Raw genomic sequence first — 6,000 nt, 5'->3', positions numbered from 1 at the left:
ATGCATTGTTCATGGGAAAGATGGTTGTACTGGGAGAGGGGACGGGGAAGTAGCACAATATGGGACCTGGATGAGAGCAAGGTTGGTGAACAGAAAACAAAATGAGAGAAAGAGGAACATTAACTAAGAGGAAAAAAGTTCTGAGGAGGTAGAGGAGGAGAGGGTGGATGGTATGAAAGGGGAGGGAGGCGCCTATAATTTTGTCTAAGGAAGTTATTACTAAGGCAGAGGAGGAGGAGGATGAGAGTTTGGATAGGGGAGAATCATATGTCAGTGGGAGGATTGGTCCAAAAAGGCTAGAGGAGGGGGAGGACTTAGCTCCTAATTTGAACTCCAACTCTTCTCGGGTTGATCAATTGCTAGAGGTAGAGCCAACCTCAAATGTCAAAGGTCAATCTATGGAGTGAAGAAGGAGCTGGAAAATGAGAGCAAGGGAAAAGGATCATGCTAGTTTGGTATGTCTTTCGAACCTTAACTCTAAACGTTTTTTGATTGATGAAGTTGATGAAATGGCGATGGTTGTGGGAGGAAAGAAGGCAATAATGAATGAGGGTGCAGAGCCTGCGGAGGATCTCTGTGAGGTGGTGGCTATGATGCAGCCCCACCAGGCATTATGAAAATCATCAGTTGGAACTGCTGAGGGCTTGGGAACCTTCAGACAGTTCAAGATCTTCACCTCATGGTGAAGAATAAGCAGCCCAATGTGGTTTTCCTGATGGAAATCAAGGTGAATGGAGGAAGGTTGGAGAGGTTGAAGGGAATGTTACAAATAGATGGTTGTGTAAGCGTGGATCCATTGGGAAGAAGGGGTGGATTAGCTTTGTTCTGGAAGTATGAGGAGGAGGTGGAGCTAGTAAATTTCTCACAATGGCACATTAGTGTTTTGATAAGGAAGAAAGGGGAAAGGGGTGAGTGGTTTTTTATAGGATTTTATGGGCACCCGAATGTGAGTAAAAGGAAGCTCTCGTGGGATTTATTGAACAAAATAAGGCCCTCAAACCAGGCTGCTTGGTGTGTTGCTGGAGATTTTAATGAAGTTCTTACACAGGCAGAGAAATGTGGGGGAAACCAGAGATGTGAGAGTCAAATGACCCATTTTCGTGAGGCCTTAAAGAGTAACAGTCTGTTTGATTTGGGTTGTCAGGGTGGTTTCTTTACCTGGAGCAATAGACACACTAATAGTTCTTTTACTAAAGAAAGATTGGACCGATGTGTGGCAAATAACCTATAGAGGGCTTTGTTTAAGGAGATTAGGGTGGAGGGACTTGCAGGGAGAAGTTCTGATCACTTACCTATCCTGTTATCTATGATGGGAATTGAGGAAAGACAAGGTAAAAGGATTTTTCCTTTTAGATTTGAGGCAAGCTGGATAAAAGAAGAGGGTTGTGAACAGCTGGTTAGACAAGGTTGGAACAGAGAGGGCAGAATTGCAGATCCTATAAAGAGAGTTAAAGTTCTTTTAGAGGCTTGTAGGGGGGATCTCGTGGGATGGTTCAGGAAAAAAGATAAAGAAAGAGTAAGAGATATAGATATGTTCACTAAAAGAATTCAAGAGGTGCAGGATCAAGAAGGGCCACAGAATGTAGAGGTACTCAGATCCCTTCAGAAAAATATGGGGTCTTTATTAGAGCAAGAGGATTTGAAGTGGAAGCAACGAGCAAAAAAGAACTGGTATTGCATGGGAGATAAGAACAAGAAGTTCTTCCATGCATGTGCTAACCAGAGAAGAAAAAAGAACAGGATTTTGTCTGTGTTGGATTCAAAGTCAAATATGAGATTGGATCAAAGAGGGATTGCTGATGCTTTTAGATCCCATTTTTCTGAGATATATACTACTGCTGCCCCTTCTAGCAGCATCATTGATTCTTGTTTAAATGTTGTAAAGGGCAGAGTTACTGAAGATATGAACAATTATCTGCAGCTGTCTTTTACAAGGGAGGAAGTGTTAGAAGCCTTAAAAATGATGGGCCCTCTAAAGTCCCCAAGACCTGATGGTTATGGGGCATGTTTTTATCAGGCTTATTGGGGTATTGTTGGGGATGATGTGTGTGAGGCTGATTTGAATTTTTTAAATGGGGGAAGGATGGATAGTGGACTGAATCATACCTTTGTTGCCCTTATCCCAAAGGTTAAAGAGCCAAAATCAGTAAATGATTTTAGACTTATTAGTCTCTGCAATGTGATGTATAAAGTCATTGCAAAGTCTCTTGCGAATAGGTTGAAGAAAGTGCTAGGGGATGTTATCTCGAGAAACCAAAGTGCTTTTGTCCCTAAAAGGCTTATTACTGATAATATTATAGCTGCATATGAAGTCTTGCATTCTATGAAAACAAGGCAAAAGGATAAGGTGGGAAGTATAGCCCTAAAGCTAGATATTTCTAAGGCATATGGCAAAGTAGAGTGGTCTTTTCTCAGGGAGGTTATGAGGAAGTTGGGTTTTTGTGAGAAATGGGTGATGTTGATAATGGATTGTGTGTCTACTGTATCCTATGCAGTTTTGACAAATGGCAGCCCGGGTGATTTAATCAAGCCTACAAGGGGTCTGAGGCAAGGAGATCCACTCTCTCCCTACCTCTTTCTGTTGTGTGCTGAGGGGTTAAGTGCTATGCTTAATCGGGCAGAGGAACAGAATGTTTTAAAAGGTGTGGGCGTGGCTAAGGGTGGCACAAGAGTGACTCACCTTTTGTTTGCAGACGACTGTATTATTTTTGGTAAAGCAAGCTGGTCTAAATGGAGGATAATAATGAGTATCTTGGACTTATATGAGAAGGCCTCGGGTCAAAGTCTGAATAAGAAGAAGGCCACTATTTTTTTCAGTCCTAATGCAAAGTCAGCTGTGAGGGAAGGTGTGTTAAAGGAACTTGGGGCAAAACTGATTACAAACTGTGAGAAGTATTTAGGTTTGCCAATTATGGTTGGCAGGTCACGATACAATTCATTTAGAGGTATAAAGGATAGGGTGTGGCAGAAGGTGAATAACTGGAAGAACAAGTTTTTATCTCCTGCTGGGAAAGAGGTTCTATTGAAAGCAGTTATCCAAGCTGTTCCTAATTACTATATAAATGTTTTCAGGTTACCTAGAAAACTTTGTAAGGAAGTTCCAGCGGTTATGGCAAAATACTGGTGGGGTTTTAAGGAGAATGACAAAAAAATTCAGTGGAGAAATTGGTAAAAAATGAGCGTGTCAAAGGCTGAGGGGGGTTTGGGGTTTAGAGAGCTAGAAAGCTTTAATACTGCTTTGCTAGCTAAACAATGTTGGAGGTTGTTCACAAATCCTCAATCATTGGCTGCTTTGGTTCTTAAAGATAAGTACTTCAGACACTCTGAGTTACTGCATGCAAAGTTAGGCCACAGACCTTTTTTGATCTGGAAGAGTTTATGGAGCTCATTGGAACTTCTCAATGCAGGATAGTTGGTACTGGACAGAATATAAAGGTTTGGGGTGACAAATGGATTCCAACCTTGTTAACTAACTATATTCAATCTCCTATTGCTGTTCTTAGCAGAGAGGCGAGAGTAAGTGAATTCATTGACTCCAATTATGGGGAATGGAAGGAAGTTCTGATAAGGGAGGTTCTTAATGAGGATGAAGCCATGGTTGTGTGTAGCTTGCCTTTGAGTAAATCCGGTATGCCTGACAAACAGATTTGGGGATCTACAAAAGATGGGCTGTTTAGTGTGAGAAGTGCCTATTATTTAGAGGTGCGAAGGAAGAGGAGGGAAAAAGGGGAACAGTCAGAAGGGGCAAAGTTTGATTGGAAGATGATTTGGAGCTTAAATGTGGCGGGAGTAGTTAAAGTTTTTCTTTGGAAAGCTCTAAATGATTGTTTACCAACTAGAAGGAATTTGTTCAAGAGAAAAGTGGTGGACAACCCTTGCTGCCCTGTGTGTGAATCAGAGATGGAGTCTGTAACTCATGCTGTATGGAGTTGTCGAGGGGCTATGGATGTCTGGGCTGAACAGAAGAGTCCCCTACAGAAATGGTTGAGAGTGGAGTTGCAGCTTACTGAGTTGTGGGATATGTGGTTTAAAAAGTTACTCAAAGGGGAGCTGGAGTTGGTGGCAGTGGTGATGAGGGGGGTATGGCTGAGAAGGAATAATCTTATCTTTGAAAAAAAGTTTGCTAGTCCTGGTGCAATCCTTGAACAAGCTGCAGCAACACTAGAAGAGTTCAAGATGGCTCAGGTATCTGTGAAGGGAATGGACATGGTTTCTGCAGTAGGACGAAGAGGTATAAACTGGAAGGCCCCACGTTGTGATCAGGTGAAAGTTAACTGGGATGCTGGCTTGAATAAGAAGGAAGGTATTATGGGGACTGGTATTGTTGCAAGGAATGACAAGGGGGAGGTTATGGTATCCCTGTGCAGTTCGAAGAGAGGTTACTACAGTCCAATAGTTGCTGAGACTAAAGCTCTGTGGAGAGCAATGAAACTATGTGCAGATTTGCATATGGATAGAGTTGTTTTTGAGGGAGATGCCTTAATGGTTGTGAAGGCAGTAAATAGTGAAGAGGAAAGTTGGGAATGGTTTAGTCAAATGGTTGAAGATGTGAAAGGAGTACTGAATAACAGACCAAGTTGGATAGTAGAACATACGTTAGAGATTGTAATCAAGTTGCACATAAGCTTGCAAAGATGTCTCTTTCTATAGTTGAGGAAAAAATCTAGATGGAGAGTGTTCCACCAGAAATCCAAAGCATTGTTTTACAGGAAAATTTGTATACAGATATCTCATAAGTAATACAAATGAGGTTTAATTTCAAAAAAAAAAAAAAAAAGTGAAAAAAATACAGAAAATTAATCGCATGATGTTTACTCATCCATGCATTGTCTTTTTTTTTTTTCTTTTTTTCTTTATGCTGCTGATCTATAGATGATCTGTTGTCCTTTTATTCACTGCTCTGATCTGATCTATAGATGATTTTGTGATGATGGTTCTTTTAATGTATTTTTTCTTTTCACATGGGAAATTATATATTGAAGAGCTCCAAAAATGTAACGTCTGGAGACTAAACTAATAATGCATGTACAAAATATTAAAGCTGCCCTCCTCTCTAGTCTCAATATTGGCAATATTTATCCAAGTTATTATTGATATTGATCCTCCGGTTCTTGAAACCGAAAAAAAAGGAACTTGTGTAGTCACGTCGTGTGACATCATATTCAAGAATAAAAAAATCCAAAAATGAAAAATAACCTGCATTTTGATGGGTCCACGAGTACACTTCCATTGATTTTCTGCCATTAAAAAATTATAGAGAATTAGTTAGAAGAATTTTTATTGTTTGTATAGAATGGTAATCAACTTTTTTTTAATATTTTTTATTTTTTTTTTTATCTTTTATTTTTAAAAAACGGATCTAGTCGAATTGAGTTGAAATCCGATGCTTCCAAAAGTAGCCCGGATCGATTAATTGGCTAAAACGGAAGATGCCTTGATCGGGTAAGGTCGGAACATGGGTTTTCACGTCAGGTGAATAGTTACGAAGAGCCATCCACTACTTGGAGATTGTCCCTAGAGTTCACATCTATTTCGTAAGACTAATGCTATATACAGTCGTAGAGTGCATAAGTATCGTGTAATTTTGAAAAAAAGTGAGATTCACTATTAAAAAATTAAATTTTTTTCATGTGAGTCTAATATTTATTCACTTTTTTTAAAATGATTGCGCGACAGTTACACACTCACGACTGTAACTATCATTTCTTTTATAAACAACATTAGTTGCATGTCCATATAAAGTGAATATGGAATTCATTTTAAATGTCCTCTTTATATCTTCAGCTCTAGGGCTGAAGTTCCAGCCGGAAGGCTACTTCTTTACTAGATTAAATTTACATTTTTTTTATGCAAAGGTGAGTCCGATCAGCAAAACATAGGGCTTTGTTTCATCTTAGAGATAATATCAAATTAAAACTCTTAATTTGATATTATCTTTGTAATATTTTCATAATTATCAAATCAAGGTTGATTAAAATACCACCTAGATTAAGTTAATGT

This window comes from Juglans regia, chromosome 1, assembly GCF_001411555.2.
Source record: "Juglans regia cultivar Chandler chromosome 1, Walnut 2.0, whole genome shotgun sequence".
In the NCBI taxonomy this organism is placed as follows: domain Eukaryota; kingdom Viridiplantae; phylum Streptophyta; class Magnoliopsida; order Fagales; family Juglandaceae; genus Juglans; species Juglans regia.
This window is presented reverse-complemented; position numbering follows the sequence as displayed.